This window comes from Ammospiza nelsoni, chromosome 2, assembly GCF_027579445.1.
Source record: "Ammospiza nelsoni isolate bAmmNel1 chromosome 2, bAmmNel1.pri, whole genome shotgun sequence".
NCBI classification, from domain to species: domain Eukaryota; kingdom Metazoa; phylum Chordata; class Aves; order Passeriformes; family Passerellidae; genus Ammospiza; species Ammospiza nelsoni.
The window spans coordinates 109,296,257-109,310,807 of record NC_080634.1 but is presented as its reverse complement, the minus strand read 5'-3'; the positions used below and the strand labels follow the sequence as shown (position 1 = coordinate 109,310,807).

At 35.8% G+C, this 14,551-nt stretch overlaps 1 protein-coding gene across 2 annotated transcripts in view; it reads left to right on the top strand.

The window, feature by feature from the left end:
• DMD (dystrophin) overlaps positions 1–14,551 on the top strand; it is a 1,160,174-nt gene that overhangs the window by 820,153 nt on the left and 325,470 nt on the right. The gene's annotated exons all lie outside the window — the stretch shown is intronic.

Genomic DNA, 14,551 nt, shown 5'->3' with positions numbered 1-14,551 from the left:
CCATTTCAGTTGCTTGAATGAAGAATGTTACCTATACCATTTGGAAAGCTGCTCATCATCTGTGGGAGGAGCAGAAAGAAATCTTTCCCCACAGTCTCTGTCATATTGTCTGTAACTCAGGCTGTGACACAGATGCAGTAGTCACTTGGGATTGGATTACATGTGTGTTATTGGTCCCTCTTGTTTTTAACATGTTCTAGGGCGTAACATGCAATAAAAGCCTAAACTGGAGAATTCTCTACCTTCTAATATTGGTCCTCCAAGACAGCAAAGAAGAAAATCCTTTTTTTTCAGAGAAGTACACAATTGCTCTATAGAGAGATGCTCCAGAAATTTCAGTACCAGAAGACAGTCCAGCTCCTGCCCAAATAGCATCTATGAGTTCAAGGAAAGAAGTTGTCTTGCTTGTGACATGTTGAGTCTTACTGAAAAGGAACTATTATTTGGGTTTAGTCCCTTAGAACTGCTGTGGTTCCAGTGGTAACTATTTCAACTTTCTAAAGAGAGCAAATACCACTACTATATTTTTAAATGAGTAGTACAACAGCATTCTTGCTTTGCATGATTTTGTTCCAAGGCATTCTATAGGAATTCACGTATGGGGGAATGAAGGAGATGTGCAATCATTTTTTGCTGTGCTAAACTTGCTGTGTCAGTTTTCTGTGTGAACAGGTTATGTCAGGTTCCAGAAGGAAAAGAGTGTTGGCAAGTTGTGAGTTTGCTGTTACAAAAGAAATTATAATAATGGAACAAGACTGTGACCAGAGAGTAGTAATGCGATATATTTTTATATTACCTCATCTCTAGCTGAAGAATTGCAAAATTACTCACCTTAATGCAAGATATAGTCTCTGACTGCTAATGTTTCTGAGACTCAGCAGATGGAATTGTACATGCAGAAAATGAAAGCACTGATGTTCTATAAAGGATTAAGCAGGAAGTAAGATTGATTTCCCTTCTGTTGTAATGAGAGCTTAAAATTTGAACCTGTGCTTATAACACTAATTCATAATTTTTCTTTATTTGAGTCAGTTTACTGTGATCACCTCATTATAGGTGTATTGACATAGAACTGTAGAGTTCAAAAGGGACCCAGAGAGACATCTTTTCCTTTTGCCCAAAGCACAGTCGATTAGTGCAGGTTGCTCAGGGTCATGTCCAGTCAGGTTTGTAATATCTCCAAGGATAGAGACTCTACAACCTCTCTGGGCAACATTTTCCAGTGTTGAGCAACTCTGAGTGTAAAAAACGTTTCTTCTTTTATTCAAATAGAATTTCTAGTATTTCAATTTTTGCATGGTGCTTCTCATCCTGTCTCTGGACTTCACTGAAGACAGTCTGGATCTGTCTTTACTCCTCCAAGCAGATATCTAAACACATGGATATGATCCCCCTGAGCCTTTTCTTCTCCAGGCCAAGAGAGCAGTTTTCTACAAAGATAGGAAAAAATATCTGCTACTAAGCTATTTTGTAATTAATTTAAAAGAATGGGAGGAGAGGAGGGAAGAAATTGAATGCCATGAGTCTAGTAATTCTGGGGTATAAGTTCTGCAGTTATTTTGACCACTCATATTATAGATATTTTTATGGCCTTATTTGCTCTGTGCTGCTGACTCTTTTGAGCCATTGGGACTCAAACTGGTTATGGGAGAGCTAGCTTTAACCAAGCCTCCCAGCAGCTAAACAATCTCATTAAAGGTCATTTGTAAAGAAAGATACACCAAATTATTTTGGAAGAGTTTTATGAAGCAAGGTCAGTATCTCCTGTTGACAATTATTCACTTCCTAATCCTACAGAGACTTTTAAGGACATCAGGATTGAATAATGTTGACATGTGTATTTGAGACCAGGGAATGAAGATGTAACTGGCTCATCTCTAGTGCCCTGTCAGGTATTATTTGGTCTGGTCTGGTTACAGGATCTCAGACAGAGAATCTTAATAAATTCCATCTGGTGGCTGTTACAGAGGTAATGCACCCTGGTTGTAATTGTTTCTAGATCTGCATATTATAGTTTCTTCAGCAGAAGAAACTTTAAAAAATAGTTCTTGATATTCCAGCAGTCCAGTGTGCCCTCAGGCATAAGGAACAAGAATTACTTCTCCAGCTCAAAAAATGTACTTAGCTGAAGGGTATGCCTAAAACCCTAGCGAAGATTGACTTCCAAGATAAGATGAATCAGGAAGAAAATCACACTTGCTATCTGTACTTGACAGGATAATGTGAAATGGTGTGAATGTCTCTATCCAAGTACCTTGATGCATTGCTTAGCCAGCAGTTTGAAAACATTTTAAACAGAGAGGAAAGCAGTTCTGGAATGTGCTTTTCCAGGAGGGAGAGTTTTTAATAGCATCATTAGCATTCATATGGCTTCTTCTTCTTCTTTTGTACTGAAGTGCTATCACTGTATTTACTTACTAAGTTAGGTAAAGGAACACACTGCTTCCTAAACCCCTCTGAATGCATTGTGGGGTGGGAGGCACTCCTGACTTGTGCTGGAGGAAGATATTTTCCATATTTTGTCTTCATTCCAGTAAGATGCTGGGGGAAAATTTTGGCCACTTTTATTTAGAGCTACCTTGAAAGTACAATTTCTTTAAATTGATGTGTATTTATTTTCAGTTATGCTTAACTCAAAGTTAGTGAAATTTTAACTACAAATGAATGAATCTATCTGAAAATACTCTGTCAACTAATTTTACATTTTACATATTCATCTGATAAAACTGTGAGTGATACATTATCTTAATACTCTTGCAGGTTAACTTATTCAGTGAAGAGTTTTCTGTGTACAAGCAATTTCTTTTTTTCTCTTGGCTGCTTACAGAAGTTTTCGTCCCTTTCTTGTCTTTTTTTTTGTATGAAATGCCTAATCAAGTGAAACAAAACAACATGTGGCTGTGAAATGAATAAAAGAGTGACAATTATAATCAACTACAAAGCTGAAATTTCTTCTGAAATTAGGTAGAATCTGTCCCTTTAAACTTTAAAAGTTATCAGTCTTATTTTGGAGCATCGTTTGTAGGAGGTCTGAAAAAAAATAAAGATAAAAAAATGGTTGTGTTTAACAGATTTTAGCAGGGTTGCATTTGACAGAAAGGCTTTTTATGAATTGGTAGGTATTGTACACTTAGTGCAAATAATTAGAGGAAAGCTAATTCTGCATCATCAGAGCTAACCACCAGCACTTGCCATCAGCTTTAGGTATCTTCCTTTAAATGCTTATAATCAATACTCTTCTGTGCTTTTAGTATAACTTGCTTTAGGAGTAGGAGTCAGACAGTGCAGACACAGAGCCAAAGACTGGGCTTCCCTGCACAGGGGAAGAAGCCTTTTCAGGATTTAGAATGGGTGAGGGAGAATGGGAGAGGAGTGAGGGATCATGCTGAGTCCATTAGACTGGAGCTGTAATGTGAAGGCTGTGAGCTGCAGTAACCTCAGCAGCAGCAGTGGTGGTGGAGAGAACTCATCACTTATTAGCCCATGGTACAGGAAAAATATTCACAGCAGTCAGTCACCTCCAGCCTATAATACCTTGAGTCTTGAAGTTTGAATTAAAACAGTGATATTTGGTGAAACAGTGATATTCCCCAGTGAATCTGGGGAAAGTAGTGATCACAGAATTTAATTTGCTTTTCCTCTGGTATTTTACTTGCAGGAGTATAGTATTTCTCCTTCTGTTTGGGAAATATAGTTTGGTTTTTATTTCTCTGTGAAGCAAGTCCCCACCTGGACTAGGCATGCTGCTTTTTCCAGCCTTGTAAGATCATAAACAACAGTTCTTGAAAAATATCAGTTACTCTGTGTGTGCACTGCTGTGGCTTAATGCAGCTGGAATTCATACTCACTGCTTGCAGTATGTAACATAAGAAACAACTACTGGTGCTGCTAAAAGCATACCATTCATGAGGTTGTAGGTTTTTGAGGCAACTTAGAACTGAAAAAGTATTTATGTGAAAATACATACCTTAATAAAATAACTTAAGGTTTAAAACTGAAGTCCTCTTACCTCAGAAGCTGAAAGTGCTTTTGTAGTGCTAGTGCATGTATTGTATGCATCTGGAATTTTGTTTTCAAAATGCATAATTGAGTTTTTTATTATTTCATATTGGTTATTGGTTATTATTCCATATTGGTTATTGGTTATTATTCCATACTGGTTATTTCTAAGATAGGGGGATGTACAGATGGACATGGCACTATCCTGCATTATGAAGTCTGCCCTGTTAAATCTCTGACGTGATATTTGGTTTAATATTTTCAGTGGGATTGAAGGATTCTTTGTTTAGGAATCTATAAGCATTGAAATATATTCATTTCCATGGACTTCAGAGCTGGATTGTGTACTGTTCCCCTGCCTCTTTAAAAACACACAAACCATTTGTATTTAAGAGATAATCAGGAGACAATGGCAAAACTGTAAGAAACAAAATGCCAACAACTAGCTTTGGGCAAAAAATGCACAATAGATACATTTTCTTTTTTGTTGTATTTCAGAGCTAATGTGCTCTGAAGCAGTCATTGTTTATATATTAAACCCACTGTTTGAGTGAACACATATGCTGTAGTTCAGCACAGTTTCTTAGAATTTCCAAAAGCTAGTCTTAAAACTCCTTGTGCACCTGAGAATATTGCAATGTGTCTATTCAAAGGGCAAATTAAAAACAAATGTAAAATCAGACATTTGAGTGTCTATATTGTTTATAGCAGCTGCCATAGTTTAACTGAGACCAAGAATACTCAAAGTAATTCTTTGGGAAACACTGAACAATCTGTGGGTGTGTGCATCTACAATGTTTTCAATACTAATGGACACCTGTGTTGATATTAAACGTTGATACTAAACTTCTGTTGCACATAGTCTTCACTATTTAAAGGAAGTTTGCTGTCAGCTTTCAAAAAGCTTTTGTGAGGGATATGGTAGAAAACTTAATGTTCTAGAACCATTCTCCAGAGAGGTGAACAGGTAAAAATCAACATCATGCAACTGTTGGGACAAGTAGTTCTTGTGAACCATTTTGGTTCACTTTTTTATAGGACACCAGTAAAGATCACTGTCATGAGCTGTAGTAGAGAGAAATACTATTTCCAATAATGATCATGTGTCTAGAACCATGTAGTTTCTGATACTTGTGCATGTTGACTCTAAAGGAAATATCTACTTTTAAAATTAGCTATAATTTGGTTTAATGCTATCAAAAGTTTTACAAAACTAAAATGCAAGAGGGAAATTGAATATGTAAAAATGCAATAGGGAAGTATCACAGAGAACACCTTGAACTCTTAAAACATTAGAGACCAGCAACAGTAGACTCCTCCTCTATTCAGCTGGCCTAACAAAGGTTGCTCATGCTTGTATAAGTGGATTAGTAAAGGCACAGATTACTCTCTTTACCTTTTCTTTTGGATAAAGGAATAAATAATGGTTTATATAAATAGTTTTAGTAGATTTGGCTTTGAGTTATTTTACTTTACAGACTCACGTAATGAAGAGGTTCAGAGATGCCAGCCTGAGATGACCCTATTATGGGTAAATTGCCATATATCTGTTTTTCCCTTTATATTCAGGAAATAAATGTCTAATCATTACATCTGATCTCCATTAGGAAGCTTTTTTACTTCTCACATATGTGACACATACAGCAAATAATATGGCACAAAACTGAATCTGTTACTACTTGATTGGAGATTTTTCAAGGTCAGGACCCAGTTTCACAAGCAGTTCTATTTTTCAATACAGCTGACATCAGACACAAGCTGAAGACAAACTTGTCTAATAAAGCTTTCAGATTCAATTTTCTCTCTGCATATAGCTTCAGGAATCTCTGGAGGTCATTCACAGCATGTGTTGTAACACCAACAGGGAGAAGTAATGAAAAGCATCTATATAAAAAGCTGACACTCTGCCTTCCAAGCTGCATGAATAAAAACATAATAAGCAAGTTTAGAAACACAAATCTCTGTTATTCTCAGAATTTCTATTTTCATCTTTATAACATATCTTGATTTGAGTATTTGCTTCTGATTTTTCTGACAGGTGAAAAATATATGCAAAATATACTTAAGCCACAAATGCCCAATTTGAAGAAAAGCAAAGGTTACACCTTTATATTTAACGGCCTGTTTCAGGGTCTGGTAGTAGATTCCCCTTTGAAAGATCTGCATTAAACAGGTGTGGCAGTGCAGTTTACAAAAGGAATGTGAACTTCTTGATTTTTCAGGGCTCAGCTGATTAAATATAACTCACTCTGGGTTGCAAAGAATTTTTATTGTACTCATACCTATGATGAAACATAAATCAGAAAGTCAAGACAGCAGATGGCTGCTTTGCTGTTATTAAAGACAATATGGAACCAAGATCTACTTTTTCTATTCTGTAACAAGTTGTTGAAGCACAGCTGTCAAAATTTATGATGTAAATAAGATTAATGCTATCATTAGTCTTTCAAACAACCACATTTACCTATTCAATTTTTAAAATACAATCTGGTATTTTCTTCTGAGGAGCGAGTTTGCAGCTTGTTTTCTTTCATTTAATGTCTTGATCAATAGTTAGTAGCAGCAGGATATGCCAGATTTATTTTGGTTAAATCTCATGAAATGTAAATTATAGCATATTGTAGAATTCTTCAGACTATTATTGATAACCTAGATCAAGTGAGAGCACAGAACTAAGTTGCAGTTATGGTTGGACTTTTTTTATATGACTGCAATAATCTTGGTAACAGAATCCAGTGTTGGTAATTTTAAAAAAATCTGCCAACTATTATTTTTTGAAACACAAATAGAATCAAAAATTTAGATTAGTTTATTCTGGAATATGTGAGAAAAGGGAGTAGAGTTTCTAGCAAAAGGGTATCCATATTAAAATGATAGTTTAAGCCCTTTTTCAGTTTTTCTGCCTAAGTTTCTAGCTTTCCACCTTTAAATCAGTTTTTTTTCGTAGTGTTTAAACCTACTTTCTCTTTTTCTCTCTCTCTCTCACCCCCCCCACTCCTTTTTGTTACAATAACCCAAAATACTGTGATATTTTACTATCCAGATAGCATCAGCCTTGCAAATACCAGTAATCTCTCTATTCTGTCTCTTTTTGTACAGCAAATTAGGCCTATTGACAATTAAATTGTGTGAAAATCCCTTTAATTTGCCACAATAGTAGAAAGGACCTGGTCATTCACCACACAATCCTCTTGACCTGTCTGTTCTTTGTTGACTTGTCTTTTTAAAAGAGCAAAGCAAGCCATCTTTTCCTTGTGAAGGGAGTAGTGCTCAGGAACATTCTTGTCGTGCCCTATCTGAGTCTTTGACAGCCCTCCTCACATTTCTGTCCTGAGTGGGATCTGCTCTAGAGAGAAACAGCCAGCCAAGAAGTGTGAGCAGAGTGGAGGCTACAGCGAATGAGGAGCAAAGCCCATAATTGCTTCTAGGGTTTCTGTCCCAGTCAGAGAACATGAGACGATGACAGAAGGACTTGCTCCTTGCACCATAGAAGGCTAAAAGGAGGAAAAAGATGGCAAATGAAAACCTCTTCTACTCCAGCTCTAATACTGGATAAACATATGAAATTTATCACTGAAATATCAGACTGCTGTCTTTGTATCAGTTTGGAGCACTGGGGACATGCCGTGATGGAGATAGGCAAGAAGAGATTTGCATTACCGATGTTTTTTTAACAGTAGATTGATGGGCAGACCACACTTAAATTCTCAAAGACAGTTCTTCATAGGGTGAAAGTAAAATAGAGGTTATTTTGACCTGAAAAGTAAGCATAATATGAGAAAACTTGACAAAGATTTCACAAAGTAGTGCCTGACAAGATATTTTTACAATTATGATGAAAGAACAGAAGGTGCTTGTAGTGATTTTAGTAATTCCTTTGTCAAAACAAAGTGACAGTGATGACGTTGCCTTTGAACAGCTGGTTTTAATCCTGCAAAATTTCCATTTGAGGAATAAGGGCAGACTTGGAGATTTTCGCATGAATTCTGTAATTCTGTTAGATTAGCTAATAACTCTGTTCCAACTATTTCACAGCATCTCTAAATCTGTTGTGGTGTTTATTTTTTTAACTGCAAGGTACCTAGAATTCAACTGGCTTCTTGTTGTTTTGTATCTGTGTACAATTTTTAATACCCTTTTTTCAAAGTTCCCCTTGGATAAGATAGCAATTTATGCCTGTTAAATCAATAAATAGACCTTACAAAAATTACAAGAGGTGATTTTAAGAGACTGTAAAAGTTGGAGCTTCTGGCAGTATGTTATTTTTTTCCTTATATCAAAGAATTAGATGTGAAAATTCAGTTACATGCCAATAGCAGTACACTGGAAATGTAAATTGTTGTCATATAGATTGTCATCCAATTGAAGGCTGCATACTAAATCAAGGAACTTGCTACTTTTACTGACAAAAGGAATACTGAGAAGTGCTTGCATCATTTGTGACAGATGTTGTCACAACATTCTTTATAAGGCAAGTATGTGACAGAATTTGATTTTACAGCACCACAACTTCTGTAGTACAAAACATTCATTTTCATGAAACTCTTTTGTAACAACTGCTCACTGGAGAAGACTCTTATCCTTTGGAAAAAAATGAATGCCTTGTGTAGTGGTATAAATAATACTGCTTTTTAAAAAATGTTTGAATGGTTCTTGGGCTACCTTTCTTTAGTTTCTGTCTGCTCAATTCTCACACTCACTAAAAGGGATCCATTTATACCATAGCCTTTTGCTTTTCAATTTTTAGTGGCCCCATCAATCATGCTGAACTTTGCCTAAGGAAAGGTTCCTGGAGAATGCCATGACAATGCTATATTACTAAAAGGAGACTGAACTTTAGAGCAGTTTATCTTTCAGAAAGGTTTGAATGGAGCAATAGGTCCAAGCAGATTAATGCTACCTCTATTTACAGATATATATTACAATCTTCAGTTGGTTTTGTACTACTTGTCCCTGGTTGAGTCATAGTCTAATTAGAATCAAATGCTGCAGATTTAAAGTTATTTCCACCACATGTAGAGCAGTCAATTTTAATTCTTTATGTACACTGTGCCAAGATTATTTCCATGTGTTATCTTCTTTCTTAGCTGCTTCCTTCCCAAAGATTTCTCAGTAATTACACTATTTCAAATCTGGTTTTTAGAGAATGTTTGAGAACATAGCTGTACGGGACCACAGAAAGACTGATATTGGAAGGGACCTCTGGAGGTAATCTGGTCCTACGCCCTACTCAGACAGGATAACCTGGAGCAAGCTATCCAGGATGGTGTTTCTGTGGCTTTTGAGTATTTCCAAGAGTGGAGATACTGCAAACTCTCTGGTTCAACCCATTGCAGGATTCACTCAAAGAGCATTTCCTGATACTCAGGAGGAACCTCCTGTGTTTCAGTTGTGCCCATTTTCTTTTCGCTGGTGGGCGTTGCTGGAAAGAGCCTGGCTCCACCTTTTGTGCACCCTCCCTTCAGATATTTATATATGTTCATGAGGTCCCCCTGAGTCTTCTCTTTTCCAGACTGAACAGTTCCTGCTCTCTCAAGCTTTTCCTCATATGAGAGAGGTCTTGGTCCCTTAATCATCATTGTGGCCATTCTCTGGTCATTCACTCTTCAGTAGCTCTATGGCTGTCTTGTGCTAAGGATCCAAGAACTGGATACAGTTTTCCAGGTGCTGAGCAGAGGGGAAGGATCAGCTCTTCCCACCTGTAGGCAATGATCCTGCTAGCGCAGCCCGTGATGCCAACAGCTCCATCACTGTCCCAGGATTTGAGGTGAAGCTGTCATTCTCTGGGTCCTCCACAGTAACCTTTCTGAAGGTAGAAATGATGCTTGTTTTCCTCCAGTCTTCAGACAATTCTTCCTTTTGCCTTGATCCATCAAAGTTTGTAAAAAGAATCCTTGCAATTGTTGCTGCCAGATCCACTCCCATCAGAGCCCAGGGATTTCTTTATATGTTTCTGCTTTGTTGAAGTATTCCCCAACTTGATTCTCTTCTACAAAGAGCAGTTTTTTAAAATATCTCCTGTACATGGAAATTACCTTGAAGTACCTCTTATGACCAAAGGAACTGTTAACATTCCACTTCTAGGTGTCTTGCATACACAGAAAGTATTTGCAGAAGCTCTTTGCAGCAACAGGTCACAATGTCAACTTTTTTGCTATGTGGCAATAATTTATCCTCACCCTAAGGTTTATTTACATTATGATGCACACAAGCCGACTTATGTGATTTATATCACTGAAATTCTTAGTGTTTAGCAGAATCTACTTATTTTCTGCGTTCTTACTCCTGTTGTAATTGTTTGTGATATAAGAGGTTTTCTTTACATTGAGTGAAAGACACATCAAAACATCTTGCTGCTGTGTTTGGAGGAACTTGGAAAAATGCATTGTAAAATAAATGGTTTAGTCATACTCCCAGATATAAAAAGGAGGATGGCAAGAAAATTCTACCAGCTCTATCTTATGACAAAGAAAGGTCTGAGAAAGCTGACACTTATCTTCCTACTAAATTTAAAGTTCTGATGCCATTTAAAAATCTAGTAATAGTAACAGTAACATTTTAAAAACCATAATTTTGTAGTTGTTTTTCAAATATAGCAGTGCACATTCACTTGTTAATGTTTTTCTTTTTTCCTAAGAACTTTAACCTTGACTTTTTACTTTCTTTTGAACTTCTAAGGGTTTTTTTAGTTTCAGCCCCTTTATCCCACTGCACAGACTATTTTAGATCTAAACTTTAATTAATAATCCCATAAACTATCAGCTCCTTCTCTTTTACCTTTTATAATTAAAATTATTTATAATCCATAATGAATTGTTAAGAGTCATAAAGAACTTCTAGAATTAAAATGTAGTCTAGGCACTCAACTTGTGTATTAAACTGATAGCAGTAACATATAATGTGAACGTTCCCTAAGTGTTAATGAAATTAGGTATAAAACTTTTACCCATATATAGACTATAAAAATTGCTATGTATGAAATATACATGATACAGTTACCAAGTCTTCTTTTTCTAGGAATTTTTTTTACTAAATATTCAAGACTAAGAAAATCAAACATTGGTGTTGTATTAAAATAGAAAAGACTCACTTTGAAACAAGATTTTTGTCTTTAAAAGCTGATTAAAATGTTAATAAAATGTTAACTTTGAGATACAATGCTCTAAGGATGCATATTTTCCACATAGAGAGCTGTGGGTGGAATTTTGTTGGCAATAATTTTTGATCAGCATAAAGACTTTATTTTGAGTTCAGACCACTAGAAAAAAAAAACATTCCAAACATTCCTTACTTTCAAACTTCAAAGTTGATGGGCTTTTATTTGAGGTAATAAATTTTTATTATTCATAATATTTAATCAGAGCTCTGTTGGCCACTATTATTTTCCTTTCAGAGCTCCTTTATGACCTGGAACCCCTGGCAGGTATCTGTAGCTCCTCTGCAAAAAGTGTCATTGGCAATGAGCACCTTGCAGGGAGGGGCTGTACTGAATGGGAGAACTTAATGTACTCTTAACTTTATTTCCTTAGCAGAGAAGGACAGAGAGAGATGATGAGTGATTCATTTATCACTGGAACAAGTCTAAATAAATCAGTCTCAGAGCTGTCTTTCCTGTTCTCTCTCCAAGAAGTCTGCTTGGATTTTAAGGATACAATTGTGGATGCTCTAACTAACTTGTGGATGCTCAACTGTGGTTGCAATGCCACAGCCCAAGGGGGGGAAAAAAATTAAAAATGTATTTTAGTAGCTGACAGAATTTCACCTGTGTATGCTGTGGAGTTTAGTTGTTCCAAGTCAAGCTCACAAGGATAAAGTGCTGATAAAATGAGATGGAGATTTCCCATGAACAAGCCAAACCTGCCTGTGTGCAATGTGGCACCTGTGAGCTGCTCTTTAGCCCACAGAGGGAATACTCACTTGTTCTGCTACTAAAGAAGTCAGCGTTGCCTGTGTTAAAATAGCAAATTCACTGAGTGATGTTGTCTGAGTGTATAGCACAAGGTACAGGTACTCTTTCTCTGCTTGCTCACAGTGAGTAAAATGCAGCTGAGTTTCCTTGACTAAAACAAGAAGGAAGTTTAGTGGGTGTATTTTACTGCTATTCATGGCATGAAGGATTTAAGGCTGGAGTTGCCTTTAATTGGTGCTGCTCACAATGGAACTAAAAACCCAGGCTAGATCTCTAAATTGCATTAAAATGTATATCCAGTTACTGTGTTATTTCTTCTTTGTCAAAAAGCTTTGACCTAGTAGATGCAGTTGTCTTACACAGTTACAACTTAACCAGCACTAAAAGCATTCAAAGGATGGTTCAGAACATTCCTGGGAACTGAGGCAGTTCTGCTTAAAGACTGTGGCTTGAAAGAGGGTGTTTGAAGGGCTTTGAAGCTTTTGAAAGCATTGTCATTCTTCCTGTCTGTTCTGCTCCTGTTCAGTACCTAAATAAGGAGTTTTATTTGTTCGAACTTGTTTGTTTGACCTTCTCTTGAAACACAGCATTGAAATAAGCAGAGTAAAAGGGAGAAAAATTCTTTTCCTGCAATTGGCTTCATTCTGTTTTACTTGGGTTTGTGTTCAATATTTGAATTTCAATTTCCTGTCACATTCCAATCAATCTAAATCTTCAAGTTTAACATTACAGATTTATTTATAGATGAAAAAAATACCAATATACTCTCAGTTTCATCAGTGTATTTCAAAGTTCCAGAACAAGTTGAAAATCACACCTATTATTCTCTGTTTTGTTTTTCTTCTAGTATTGATCTGTGTTAAAGTGCAGAATGTGCTAATGAGAAATCACCTTAAAAACTTTATATTTGTGTGATTTAATGTCTTAAATTCTAATTTTCCTTTTGATTTTCATGCTTATCGTATCACAGAAGTGAACCATTATAAATGGTTTTAAATAAATTGAAAGATTAATTCCTTTATTTTTTATGACATCTCATTAGGATAGAATTTATTACTCAGATACTTGAAAAAAAATTATTCAAGTTTTTCATTTATAAATCATTTGTCCTGAGAAAAATCCAAAAACAAACTAAAATTAAAAGACCCCACCAAAACCAAAAGCAAAAAATTGTCCCCTTTGAGTCACAGAAACTGTCAGTGCAGTTCTGGATAAATTTTTTCAGAATGAGATCTTTTGCTACATATTGTTGCTAATGTTGAATTATATTTGTCTGTTATTTTTATACAGTTCTGTTAAATGAACTGTGTCATATCTTTGCAAGCATAAACAAAGAGAAATAAGGGATAGATACTGTTCTAAGTGGCATTTTTGTTCTGAGGGGAGATCAACTATACAAACACTTTCTAAAGGTAATTTTTATAAATAATTTGATAACTCAGATATTCTAATGGTCAGTTAAACTGGAACACATTATTGCCATCTTTAGAAGATGATAGTAGATAGTGGTGAATCCTGATGTTTTTGTATCGTGAAGATCCAAAATTATTATATTGGATATATAATATTATACTGAACTGTTGCACTTCTACTAGTACCTTATAATATTTTTTGTAATATTTGAAGAAGTTTCTTGATGCAAAAGTACTACATCAAGGAAAAAAAACCAAAAATAATTAAACAAAAGCACACAAAAACCTGCCCAATGGATTAATAAAAAAAAAAACAAAAAAAAAATAAACCAATAAGCCAAAATCCAGATCAGTAAACCTATAATCATTAGAGGATTAGAAACACCCTTTTCTGAAATGGCTGTCACTGGGGGAAAAATAAATAAATTGATATTAAATGGTGAACTTGTGATTGTGTATTCAGGTCAAAAATACGTAAGATGCAAATAGATGCCTAAATCTTCTGATGGATGTCCCAGTTTGGAAAACTGTTCTTCAATTTACCTGAATACTGATGAGGAGAAAAATTTCCTCCGAGATGAGACAACTTCTGTTTAACCTATGTGAATGCCAAATTAGGCAAATGTTTTCCTGTTGTCTAAGAATTCCTGAAGTTACAGAGGAAATATGAGGCCTTGGCTTTATGGACAATTCGTTGAACCCTGACCTATTACCTGAGTTTTCATGTTTCAAACAGACTTTGCCTCAAAGCCATGAATGTCAATAAAAAACCATTAGACTCTCAAAAGTAATAGCAAGGAAAAAACCAAAAAGCAAACAAACCAAAAAAAACAAACAAAACCCAAAAAACTTAATGTGCATGGAGTCACAGTGTTTTGGTGTTTTGGTTTGCTTTTGTTGAAGACAAGCTATCTCACAGGAAGAGGGCAGGAAACTGATTTTCTCTACTCTGCAGGAGGGCTGAGAAAAATGCAAAAAACCCCATTTCAGTCCTTTAGAAAATACCATTTGTTAGTTCAATGCTAGAAAATGTAGAACACACTCCACAGAGCTTTTATTTCTGCATTACTGGTTTAGTTATTGCTGTTTCAACAGCTGATATAGATAGAGATTCCAAAGTGTAGGTATTTAGTTTCTTTTCTAATACTGTGGAACCTCAGTGAATAAATGACGTGTTCTTCTGTTTTCTCTGTTTTAGTTTTTCTTCTGTGATTGATCTTTTCAAAAAAAT